The sequence below is a fragment of the Ursus arctos genome, unplaced genomic scaffold, assembly GCF_023065955.2.
Source record: "Ursus arctos isolate Adak ecotype North America unplaced genomic scaffold, UrsArc2.0 scaffold_10, whole genome shotgun sequence".
In the NCBI taxonomy this organism is placed as follows: Eukaryota; Metazoa; Chordata; class Mammalia; order Carnivora; family Ursidae; genus Ursus; species Ursus arctos.
In genome coordinates, this window is record NW_026622764.1 from 73,951,153 (window position 1) to 73,964,906 (window position 13,754).

The 13,754-nt window shown below is 39.6% G+C and overlaps 1 protein-coding gene across 6 annotated transcripts in view; it reads right to left on the bottom strand.

Moving 5' to 3' along the window:
• Window positions 1–12,586, bottom strand: part of TNFRSF19 (TNF receptor superfamily member 19) — an 88,845-nt gene extending 76,259 nt beyond the window's left edge. For 2 of the 6 annotated variants that reach the window (XR_007188946.2, XR_008958398.1), the window contains exon 1: window positions 3,709–3,894. The gene's annotated coding sequence lies outside the window, so the exon portion shown is untranslated. Of the gene's footprint in view, window positions 1–3,708; window positions 3,942–12,093 lie in introns of those variants that run through there. The other 4 variants (XM_057309667.1, XM_048215668.2, XM_026493000.4 and 1 more) reach the window with 4 other exon arrangements.
• Between the last annotated feature and the right edge of the window lie 1,168 nt (window positions 12,587–13,754).

Sequence of the window (13,754 nt, forward strand, 5' to 3'; positions counted from 1 at the left end):
TTATCTAACATACAGTGCATGCAATAGGTAACAGTTTTCATCTCATAAAACTGTATCACCATTATGTAATAAAGGTACATTCAACTCATACATTTTTCCAATATGCAATAAACTGAAATATTTTTTTAAAAATCAACATTAAAGTAAACTGGCAGGCTTACAATTTATAAAATCAGCATTGAAATAAAGCCAATGCTATACAGACAGTCTTTTACATTTTAATGGTGGAACAGAGTCATATATGGCTTAGAAATAATGTCAGTCCCATACGCTAAGGGAATTAAAAAATCAGTTAGAAATTTAGGGTATTGCTATTTCCAAACAGGACAATAACCCCTGGCCTCCAGGCTTACTCTATCTTAGCCTTCAATTTCATTATGTTCTGAAAATCATTCTTCCTACATCATAGAGTTGGCAGCCTCTTTTGTAGCCTAGGAAGCTCACAAAGGCATGTGGTAATAAGCACATACATATTGTTGTTGGCTGGGGAATGAGAAAGATTTCCCTTTTTCAAATCATGAAATATTTTCTACTAAAAAACTCAACAAGCTTTACAATGTTCTGTTGCCAAACACAATATCTTCAATTCCCCCAAAGTTCAAAAACATTAGGGGCCACTCACTGTCAGGCTTCTATAACATTTTTTTTTCTAAACAGAACTTAACCTGGGATAGGGTTTTTGGAGACTAATTCTTTTTGTTTCTCTGAGTTGTAGACTCTATTATTCTTGCATTCAGAAAATCACTGTCAGTATTCTCAAAATGTAGCATATTATAACCCTGGCAATTCATAAATGCCACCCCCCCAATTCATAATTGTTTCTTGATCTCAAAATACAAGTAGAACAACTGTAACATCAAGGACTGTGGGGACCTCCAATGCCCACACAGTGTATCTTAAGAGAACTGTGCATAACCATTTCTAAAACACAGCTGTTTCAATTTTTATTTTAGAAGTCTGGATCAATTCCAAAACCTCTCTTTGAAACATCTGAAGTGCTCTTTTCCAGTGTAAGTAGTGTCCATTCTTTTAGATTTCATATTAGACCTATCCAAGCCCACTGAAGAGTGGCTACATAATATTTAATCTTTAGATATACAAGTTCCTTTGTTTTATCTACTTGCTGATGGGTCCTTGGTCTCTTTTTAAAACCCAAGTTTTAAAACTTCAGTTTAAAAGGTACATATTCTGTGATGTGTGGACTAAAAGATAGCCCAATACTGTTTAAACATCTTACTTTTAAATGTAAACATTTTAGCCGGATAAAATAGGATGAATGAACTCACTTCTTAACCCGTAAATCATGAGAAGAAATTATGTTCATACTGCTTTACTGTTCTTTTCTCTTCAGCTAGAAAGTTACTTTAAAAAAGCTATGAACGTTTAATAATCAGCTGCCATGAGACAAATGTACATCACTGTTGAACTGTTCCTGGCTCTCTTATCACATGAGCAGCTGTCTATTTATTTGGAGTGTACATTTATTCAAGGTGGGTATTCTCATTCAACCTGCAGTCAACACAGATAGGGCATGTTAGCCTTTTCCCAAATTTTAAATGCTTGACTTAAATACTGACTCATCAGATTTAAGAGGACTTGCTTTTTCTTCATATATTCAAGATGCCTGCAGTTTTTCGTGTCTGTTGTGTTAATTTCTGAATGATGGAACTAGTCACAGGGGATTGGGTTAAGCTTCAGTTCAAAGATCTAAATAGGTGAAAAGGGAGAATGAAATTGTCTTCATTGTCTCACTTATGTTTCAAAAGTCCCCAGCATGCCCTAGAGTCATGTACTAGAGCTATAACTAGTAAATTAAACTAACATATTAAGGGCAGCATGTGACAGTTGCATATCTCCATTCATTTTCTATTTGTATGTGTGTGTAGGTGGGTATAAACTAAAGCTAATGATTATCTGAAGTAAAAAATTTCATTTTCTGTTCTTTTGAAAAGCCTGTTATAGCTGCTTATATATTAGCAGTGTTCCTTTTTCAAGTTTCTAGATAGGAAAAGTACTTTAATACTGCAATTTCAAGGGTGTAAAAAGTCTTCATATGTCCTTAACTTCAAATTCAAAATGCAGCCTTGGGCTCAGAATCAAAAGACACTCTCATCAAAGGGACAGCCAACTTCCATCAACATCCCAGAAAATACTGACACTAACTATGGAGAAAATTCTCAAGTCAATAAAGTCATGTGGCCTCCAGCAGTAAAGTAGATGTTTTCATAAAGACATAGACATTTTCATAGATTAAAAAATAAAGAATTTACAGAGCTCATGATAATGTTCTATGTATTGATGTCAAGGTAATACTTTTGTAATGAAATTGCATTTCTATGTTTTGTATTATTTTCAGAACAACTTGATGGATATCACCCAAAGATAAATTCTTTTCAAGTACCCACATCTCTGTGAATAATAATTCATGTCAAACACTTTATTCCACAGTGGGACTCAATTCTCTCCCCCTTCAAGTTACTGATCTTTAAGTTAGAGAATAAGCAGTGCTTGAGATAAGAAAATATTTGTAAACTACATGAAAGTAGCATTGGCAAAAATGCCTAAGGTGAAACTGCGCAACAGAAAACATATCGAGTAAATCCTAAACTAATGCAATATAATCTTCCCTTTTGAAGAGAAGTATTTGATCACGAAATAACAGCATATTAAAATCTTCTGTTTGAATAAGTCATGTTTAACAATAACTGTTTCCCGTTTATGTGAAGAAAGTGTCTTCTAGTAAAGGAAAACTGTTAATGAAGTAAAAATTATACCTTCATAAATACTTTCAGTTTAGTTGTTTCAATTCAAGAAATACTGAACAAGGCTTATGGTTTTGTTTGCAAATTGAGTCCTTTTATGAAAATGCAAAAGGTGACATGGATTTCTTAAATGTATGTTTGATGAATAGTTGGCTACCATCAAAACAGATCATCCTTGAATTTTAATCCTTCCAAATTTCATCTTCAAGAGTATATTAGTAAATTTCTATTCCATGGAATGGCATCAGAACCTAGACAAGGACTGTGAGCATTGACCTTTCTCTCTAATCTATTACATGCTCTACCCATCACTGTACTAATATTGCTGATATTTGCGAAACGTTCTTTTTCCACAGAATGCTATGTTTATGGACTACTTATAAGTGCTGCGAGCGTTCTCTTTCCACCTCCCCAGCCACAGTGGGTATAGGCAATCCAGGTCTGCGCACGGTTCCTCCGGAGTAGCGCGAGTCCACGCAGGGGCGCCGCGCGGCTTCGAGGTGCCCAGGACAGACCCTGCAGCGCCACCGTTCAAGGCCCGGGTTAAGCCTCGCGCAGATTTATTTACATATTCATACGTTTGCCTCACAAGCAGGTTTTCTATTTACAAGATCCCTGCCTGAAAAGACTAAGTCCTGTCACTCCCATCGCCAACTGAGACGGGGAGGCGTTCACCCTTCCGCGTCCCTCCAGCCGTGGCTTCCTAGGTTCCAGCATCTCCGGTGCCTCCTCCCCCGTCAGTCCTCCTGCCCTGGCTGTCACCCCTGCCCGGGGGTCGCCTTCGCCCGGCTCGGTCCGCCCGCCCCGCTCCTCTGCACAGGAGCAGCCCTCGCTAGCGACCCTCCCGTTAGGCAGCCGCCTCTTCCCGGGCTGCCATTCCTCGGGGATCCACCCGAGGCGAGGGCTAGGGACCGCCGCGCAGCCCCCGGCGTAGCCGGGCACCTACCTTGCTTGTCACCTGGTAGGCTCCACCGGCCCCACTCCCCGTCCTGCCCTGGAGGTCCAGGCTGGACTCGCAGCCAAAGGGGCGCGCAGAAAGGGCCGGGTGCAGCTTACTGGGCGGGCAACCGGGTCGGGGGGTCCTCTCACCGCGCGCACGCCGAGCGCTTCCCGGCGCAGCGGGCTCCGCGCTCTCCGGTAGCCCGGCAACGGCCACCGCCTCCCGGGCCCCGCCCACCTAGGGCTCCGCCCACCCGGGGCCCCGCCCGCCCCCGGCGCTGGGCAGCCTCGGTTCGGCTCAGCCCCGCTCTCCCTGCAGAGGTTGGAGGCGCGGATGGCGCGCCCCCTGCGGCTGCGGGAGCTGGTGAATGCGTCAGGCAAGCAGACCTGGGCGGTGGGGAGGGGGATAGAAACGCGGACACCAAGACCAGCAAGAGCTTGGTGGTGTTAGGGGAACTGCCTGCCGCGAAGGGAGAGAGGCTTCGTTTCTACCCTAGACGTATTTTTCCCAAGACCTTTGTGCCTTTCCTTTGCCGGGTCACATTCTACCAGCGCCTGCTTCTACGTAGGAGGAAAGGCCCCCCAGAAAACGATGTGGCACATTTACTCTGATTGATCAAAATCATGATGACCTAGCTCGTCAATAACCGTCTCATTCATTCATTGATGCATTTTTCCAGCAGATACTCACCCAAGGCGCGCCCCCCGCCCCCCACAGAAACCTCTAGTGGTCCGTTAAGGTCAATCCTTGTACACACCTGTGTCCACCTCCTCCACACCAGCACTAGCCCAATCCAACCCATAGGGTTGCTCAATAAACTCAAAGCCGCTGGCCGTGTGCGGGAGCACAGACAGAGTCCAGGCTCCATACCTCTACTATTGCTTTGTGTAAGGTGTTGAAAGTTACGAACTTCAGTTTGTGCATTTATGAAACGGAGCTAACGGTGTCCGGTTTGAAAATTTGTCGAAAGGAATAAAAGAATCATGTATGTAAAAAAAAAATACTTTTTCAGCAGTAGAATGCTATGGAAATGTAAGCAATTACTGTTTCATCTGTCCAGTGAGTAAATAAAAGGCGAAAGTTCCTTCAAACGCAAGATACTCTGCATGACTCTGGTACAAAGAGGCATCCATTTTTCGTGTGTTGGTTTTGTTTTCCTGACACAGCTGCACCGCTCTTTGGATGGAAGGATAGCCTATGTTGCCTTACTATAACTCAAAGCCCATAGTGGCCCCTCAACAAATACATGTTGAATGAATAAATGAATGAATAACTTGTTCTAGTTAATTTCTGATAGCAGACCTTGTGATCTTGAGAACACCATAGTGTTAGACCAGGTTCTTGTGGAACATACGTTGAAAATTTGATCATTCCCAAGTGTCATACCTCAAGGATATCTACTTCAAATCTAACCCGGCCAGAACATAAACCCCAATAGCAATTTCTTTGTAAACAATTTACAAATAATATGCACTATCTTATTTGAACCTCAAGGCAAGTCTCCCATCCTTAGATTGGGAGTTGGTTTAACACCATCCATGGTAAGTTCAATTTGCTCTCTGATGGAAAAGGGGAGGGAGAGGTGAGGCGGGGATGCGGGGCTTTTCACTGACTTGACCAACCCAGTCCCTCCAGCAGAAACCACTCTCTGGGAGAGGAGTTCTGACAAGTACAGCTTTCTCCATCCTGCTACATGTCCCCAGTACTTGGGCAGCCCTAGCCGATCATCAGGGGCTGCTGCCCAGCTAGCCGGTTCCTTCATTAAGGCACACACAGAGGCATCTGCAGTACAATCCGGAAAGAGGAGGAGAGTTTCCCTAGCCTATCTGTGCTGTTCCATACTACTACCACATGTCCTGCACTAACATGGTTGAGATTACATTGAAGTTATCTGTTTGTCTGAGCTCCTTTCCTCACCTAGACTTCAATCATCTGAAGGCACATCTTATTTTCTTGCTATCTCAGAGTCTAGGACATAGAGCACTCAGTGTCTTTGTTAAGCTGAATTATTGCTTTTTCCTTTGTAAGGTCCCACTACACTCATCCTTTCTTCCTCTTTTTTTTTTTTTTTTGGCCCCACTACCTCCACCATGGTACAGGCATCCCCTACATTTCACCTGAATATTGCTCCTTGCTGGTCTGTCCAGCGGTCCTGCTTCCTCTGGCCTTTCATCACTGGCACTATCCAATTAAAAGATTTACAAGAGTCTCCTCATTGTAAAGAATGGCTTTCATACTCTTTAAATTAGCATCAAAAGACTGCCACGGTTGGGCTCCACCCACATTTTCAGCCTTATCTTTCTCCCTCTAGACCACACACTTTACATTCTGGCCAAACTGGTCTGCATGCCTTGCTTTAAATGTGCCCTGAACTTCCCCTTCCCTTTGCTCTCTGAGCTTACTCTTCATACTCACCTATTTCCCTTACTGCGCTAACTCCTTACTTACTTACCTTACTCCTATTTCAGAACCAGCTCAGAAGTCACAGCTCTCATGAACCTATCCAAGATTTGTGGACTTCTTACTACTGTGATAGCATTTGCCACATCTCCCTCGTGTCCTAAGTGTCTGTGACTTAGCTTTCTTCCTTAGGGAGTTAAAAATGCTTTCAGAGAAGGGGTATATTTTGTTCAAACTTGAATCTTTGGTAATATCAAACATGTTCAATAATGTTCAATAAATTTCTCAGTGGAATATAATCTGCCAGCCAGGAACTACCTCTTTGACTTCAGCCAAGTGCTCTTTTATTCCCTGGCCTCCCTTTGTACTTAGAGACAGTAGACATTATTTAGTCCATTAGTTCTTGCATTATTTCATGTGTATTTGATCTACCCGGTCAGCCTATTGGTTGACTATGGAGAAAGACATTATTTTTAACATATAGGGGCCTTGGCACCGGATTATCTGGACTTGATGCCAATTTGCCATTCACTAGTTGCATACCCTTGGAAAAGGAACCTAACCTCCTTCAATTTCCATTTTTTTTCATCTGTAAAATGTGTTGTTTCATTGGTGGTTATTAAATAAAATAAGGTATTTAAAGCACTTAGTACCATGCTTGGCACATAGTTAATGTTCACTAAATGGCAGCAATTATTAGTAGCAAGACATCTTCTGTAAGGAACCCAATGCCTAGAGTCAGTAAATAGATGATCATTGAAATGATATTTGACAGTGGAGACAAAGAGCAATGAACCTCTGCATTCTGACTATTGTACACATCTTATTCTCTAAAGAAGAGGCCGGTTAAGTTAAATAAGTACTCCCCACTTTACCACACTCATTCAGATACTCTCTTCCAGTATCTGAATGAGAACCCAGACCCACAACTGAGTGTCAGCAGAAGTACAAAAAGAATTATGTGATTTCTAGGCCCACTCAGAATGAGGTCAATGCTTAGAATTAGGGCTGCAAGCATTTTTCTCCCTTTAAAACACTGAATATCATTAATGGGTTGAAGTTTTTACAGGAAAAGCCAAATTGTCATGAGGATCTTCATGCTTTTTAAGATTATGTTAAGAGTTGGTTCCCAGAAGCTAGTTTTAGCACTATCTAGGCTGATACAAAGTGTATCGTTTAGGATATTCCCCACCCCACCCCCCAAATTGAACTAATGATGAAACTGACTTCTTTTAGAAATAGTTCCAGTGATAAGTCAGCTCACTAGAAGCAAACTTCAAGGAAAATTGACTTTCTAATAATTTCTACTGTAAATCACTATTCCTTGGGAGAATGTAACAGAATGCAAGCTACACGAGAATATTGAATTCTGTCAGTTCACAGTGCCTGGCATATAATAGGTACTCATTAAAATTTATTGAATGAATTAATAAATGGGAATGAAGATCTCAAAGATTAATCAAGTTTGTCAAATATAGTTAAGAAAATAAGGGGGAAAATAGTCAAGATGCATATCCCGATACCCATTGCTGCCAATTCTAGATTATCAGTGTAGGGTTGGGGCCAGACATTGAATGACTTGCTCAGGGACACACACCAAGTTCATAATAGAGCTGGAATCAAAATCCAGGCTCCCTGAATCTTAATATAATCTTTACCATACTACTAGTGCATAAACCAGTATACATGAAAAGGCCAAGGAGGTTATTTATTTAGTTTATGTAATGTCAAACTTATGACATTTATAGAACAAAGCTGTTATAAGTTATAGCACTTGCACTGATTTCTGTGAATTTATGACCACCCCACTGGCTAGAGTTTTCATGTGTCTAATGAGAGAAGAAACGGACCCTTGACTCTCCTCCTCTCTTTCCGATAAATATGGCAGACTCTTCTGTGTGTGCCTTAATGAAGGAACCGGCTAGCTGGGCAGCAGCCCCTGATGCTCTGCTAGGGCTGCCCAAGTACTGGGGACATGTAGCAGGATGGAGAAAGCTGTACTTGTCAGAACTCTTCTCGCAGAGAATGGTTTATTGATAAAGTCAATGGAAAGCCCCACCTACCCACTTCACCTCTCCCTCCCTTTTTGAACGCACCATGGATGGTATTAAACCCCCTCTCAATCTAAGGATGGGAGACTTGGTAACTTCTGTTGGTCATTCCAACAAGTGGGTGGGTTTGAGGAACAACTCCAGAGCCAAAGCTGAATGGCTTGTGATAGTAGAGGGGAAATTAAGTACTGTCACTTAGGAGCCTCCTTCTGCCCGGCTCCTTTTCATTGCCCATTTTTGTAGATTGGGCTGACAGAATTATAAAGAATCATTCTTTCAAGGGCCACCAAATTATTAATCTTTCTGGGGTGTCTTGGACTGGCTCTGCCATCACAGAGAAGAGACTCTGACCAAGCCAATGAACAATTCTTGAGTTCTGTCTGGTTGTGAAGCAGAAGAATGGTTTTTGTCTTGAGGTCCTGTGTAGCTATAGATTCTAGCTGATGGAAAACTCTATCAAAAATTTCTAAAAGTTCTCATAAAATATATCAAAAGAAAAAAAATACAGAACCCTCTTTTTGGCCAAAATTTTGGTTCTAATATTTGCTTTGGGTTCTATGGAATTCTTGTAATGGAAAGAATTAACTACCCAGCCCTAGAACAAAAGAACCCAAGATCTGAAATCAGATGTAGTCTAGTGCTGCCACTTAATTAGCCTTGTCAGCTTGCATATGTTATTTAACGTCTCTGAGACTCACTTCCCTCATCTGTATAATGGGGATGACAAACAATCGTTGTGAATTTAAATGAGATTGTGTTTTAAAAAACACTGTGAGAGTGCCTGACACACAAGTACTCAATAAGCATTAGTGAATTAATTAATAATTAGTGAATTAATAAATATTAGTGAACGTTACTGAGTAATAATCTGTAAAGCTTCACATGAAACCTTTATGAGGATAAGACATGAGGGATAGCTATTTGGCCTCAAGAGTGTGTCTATGTTCAAAACTTTTGGTCCATAAATAAATTAAACTTATTCACAAGAAATTTTTCCCCCCTAGGGAAAAAAGAAACAAAAAGAGTTAATGGAAATGTATTCAAGGATTCTTAACATGATCCAATGTAGTATGGAACACATCCCATGTAAGAACCCTATTAAATTTGTGAAGTGAAATCTCACAAAAACCCCACTGGGAATCTCCCTCATTGAATAACAACTTTACATTAACTACTAAACTTCTCCAGGACCCCACTGACATTTTCTAAGAAAATATGTATTCCTTGAAAACACACAAAGATGTGCCTATATAATGCCAAGCTTGTATATACGTGTATACCCAGGCAGACACACACACATTTGTGTAATTCCATGTTACATTGATATATTAAGTTTTGGTAAAAAAAATTATTTTAAACATCCTGGTACATTATGTGTAACAATAATTGTGTTCAGACTGCTTAGAAATGCAGAAGCAAAAAGAACAGTGGGATGATAACCAGACTAATCCAGTTAACTGACTTATCTATCGTGGAAACAAAAAATATATATACACACTCCCATAGGAAGTGGCCATCTTTATCTTTTGAACTGACATTGTTCCCTGTTCAGCTACATAGTGCGTTTGTTTCGTTGTGCAGTTGTTAGAAAACAGACTATGCGTGGTGAGCTAGAAAGAACATTGGATTAAGACTTGAAAAACCGGCCATGTGACCTTGGTTAGGGTAGTCAAGTTAACTTTTCTCTAATCTCAGTTTTCTCATCTGTAAAATGGCTCTAAAAATTCCACCCAGCTTCTTTCATAATGTTAGAGTCAACTCCCTCATTTCACGCTCCAGAAAAGTGAGTAGTGAAGCGACTCTCTTAAGGTCACATAGCGACTTCGTGACAGAATCAGGACTGGAAATAAAAGTCTTTTGAAGACTTGGACCTTCTACAGTAACAAAGCTGCCATTGAAGCCATAGATAGGAGAGTGCTTTGAAAAGTGTGACATAAGAGTTTCCTTCATAGAAGTATCATGGAGTATAGCTACTTAAGGCACAATCAAGATCATCATGTGGCAATTAACTAAGAAATGCCTTTTGAGACTGTACCTGTACATTCAGTAACAGCCATCTTTCTTTTAAAATCAAATACGATCTGTTTCATTTCTCAACCAAGACACAAGAAGTAAACAATTAACTGAATTAATTCAGACACTGAAGTGGATTTTCAAGGACTTGACTTGCCCAAGCTAGTTTTCTACAAAGCCTAAATTAATCAGATAATTGCTAATTCTCCCTTTTGTTTTGTGCTGAAGAGAGTCTGTAGCGGTTAAAAATGAACCTAGTAGCAGAATAAACAATCATTTACAATTTTTATAAATCCCAAATCTAAACTAAATGATCAAATTCCTAAGCACGTTATTTCTTCAAGCATCTTCTCTACTCATTACTTTAAAAGCTTAATTTTCTTTATTGGAATGTGAATATTAATACTGCTTTTGTGATTTAAAGAGGATTTTTTAAGCAAACAAATGAAAGAACCTAAACTGATACCCCAGGATATTTTGAACGTGCTTTGTTACATTGTCAGTAGAACAAAAAATTAAATGCCTCTCCTGGCATGATGAAAACAACAGTTAAGTCTTTTAGATTAAATTCTTACTGACACATTTCTAAAATATAGTCAGCTTAGAACGGTTTTAAATAATCTCCACTTAACAGCTATCAAAGTTTTAAAATTAAGCAAACAGTGCTAATTACCCTCCTTTTAATATCTGGAAGAAAGTTTAGAAAGTAATTAAATTAATTGGCTCTGAAAAATTAATTACATTCGAAATGAGGCTCATTAGACCTTTCCTGTTTCATCAGAATTTCAGACTAAAGGATAACTAGTCTTATCATTTATAATTTCTTTGTGGTTCAGTTAGCATAAAATAGACCATTGTGATGATAATTATTCTACCCAAATTAAACTTAAGACTAGAACATTAAAGTGAACTAATATGAACACGGAGCTCTTATTTTTGCACTGTATTAAATTCTTGCATCTCAATGTAAAGATTTCTGTGTGTGTGTGTGTGTGTGTGTGTGTGTGTGATCATTGAATTGACCAAAAAAACCCAACAGTGAACTTTCAAATTCGGCACTGTGATATATATTTTGGTTTTGCCAAGTTGAGTATAAACTAAAGTGAAAATGTGACTAAAAACTCTATGTAGCATAGTAACTGTTGATTACTCAGATAGTTTTCATAAACAGTTGGCAAATTTTAACTTACAACAGCTGTCACTATAAATTTAAAGTAAATGTTAATTTAGGAATACTAACGTCGGGAATGTTTCTGTAAATAAGGCTTGTGCTATTTCCAAAGGTTACAGAAAATCACTAGAGAATTTTTTTAACCAAACTTGGCACAACTTTACCCTCCCTGTTTTAAAATTCTTCAGTTTTACACATAAAAGTCTTTAATTATACTTGAATGCCTTTTCAGTGATTCCCTTGAGGATGAAAACTGCATAAGGAAATGTATTTGATAGGTTTACATCTTGGAGGTGAGAGAATAAATAAAGGAACAGTATTGCGGGCGATGCACTGTACTCTTTTATATAAGAAAACAAGGAAAGCATTGGCAGCCAGTAAAGTTCCCCTGCCTGTTTACTAAATAAAGCAACCTGTAAATACTTAGAGCAATTACAGCTTACAGATCTCAGGCTCTGAAGGCGGGTTGTATGCTAAAGTTAGCACTCTGCTCTCTCCTGTTTGAACAGCTCATTTCCAAGTAAAATTTGCATGACAGATTGCAAACCCTTTTGTATGAACTATTAAAATGGCATTGAGAAACGTATTTGCTCTGACACATTCATATAACATAATATAGCAGTCGAGTAGAGAAATGCCTGCTTTTCATTGATTAAGGCCATCTTTTTCTTAGAACACACAGGAACAGTGAAGCGAAAGCTACACAAAACAGAAAATGCTGTACCTGCAATGTGCTGAACTCTTTCCAGTACTCACCCTTCCAGCAGCTTAGTTTCTCCTTGGCAGCACTTCTATGCCAAATGCTTCTACCTTCCCAAAAATGTATGTCAGCACAAGCCCAGACGAAACTTCAAATCCAGGAAAATAAAATTAACCATGCAGATCAAAGGCAGAGGAATAGCGAGATGAAATGCCCGTAATCTGATCGGTGATCAGTTGCAGAACATCAAAGGCAGAGCTAAGTTTATATATATGCATGGATGTCAAGAAAGTTCCCTTTCGGCAGGTAGTCACCCTCCCGCCTCCTAGTCCACAAATTCTTTTGTTTAACACGGATCACGTTGTTTTCCTTTTTTTCCTTTCCCCTTTGCAACCAGGCAATCCTGGTGGCTCTCCCAAGCTTGGGCTGAGTGGCTGGATCTGTAGCTTTTTCGGTTCCCAAGCTGTGTTGTGGATTGTGTGTTGGAAGCTTTGCCTAGTGCCAGCGGGTTCTGCTTTATCCCTTTCATCTTGCTGAACTGCAGATCCCATGACATCATTCAGCGCCGTGGGACTGGTAGGAGAGCTATAATTCAGCCTGTGGGGGAGTACAGCTCCAGAGAAGCCAGAGTCTGCCTGATTTCTAATCACGTTACGCTATTGTGCCTCATGCAGTACTGTTTCTGTTATCTGTTTCCCAGTTGGAGTGTGATAAGATCCCTGATCCATCTGGGTTCCAAATGACAGCATTTAATTGCCTCTTCATTGATAAGAATCACAATTTTTCACAAAGACTGGGTGTCAAATATTCAGAGTAGTTAAATATCACTATAAGACCATTCCAGAAAACATCCCTGGGGCTCTGACACATGGTGAAGGTAATATTTTGAAAATGTGTCTTTGTTTTAAATGTGACACATCTTTAAGAATTTTAACTAAGCTGTCTTTTCCTTGAAACTTAAATTATTAGAAGTTGACTGTCAATTAAACAGCGGTATTTCAATTAAAGTAATTATTCAGCGGATAACCAACAATTAATCAGCGGCTGGTATCTGCCACCCTTCACTTAAGCCTTTGGGCAGACACTTGCTCTTACTCTTGTTCTTCGTCAGGGATTCTGAAAATTAGATTTTAAAACAACGTGTAGTTCTTAGATAGGTATAATTCAGTAACTCCTGTTGAACATTTTTAAATGCGCAAAAGAAAAGAATTAGGTAGAGGAAGGCACTGTGATAGCCCCAAAGCTGTGTGTGCCTTTAGGACTGTTTCTCCCAAATCCATAGTTTGCACTCTTAACCCATAAAGCATCACCACATTAGTCTAATTCTCCATTATTTAAAATCAAGCCTGTTGCACAGTATTTAGAATTTTCTTACTTGGTCCTTCACATTGGCAGATTCAATACAATAAGATTATTTTATTTTTAGTACTTACCAAAAATAGAAGATAATCAGAAATTTCACCTTCATTACAATCCAGCATTCAGTGCATTTCTGAATCCCAGACCACTCTTTCATGGAATGAAAGGAAATTTTCTATTTTATAATGGAAATTTGCCAACTTTTGGAAGGACGGTTAAAAACATTTGCAAAACTGAGAAGACAGTAGAATTTCATCTTTCTTTATAAAACTTCCCTCCCTGATTAGTTTTGTCTAATTTTTCCCGAAAGTGTTTATAATGTGCTCTATGAATCTTGAACAAATTTTAATAGCAAAAT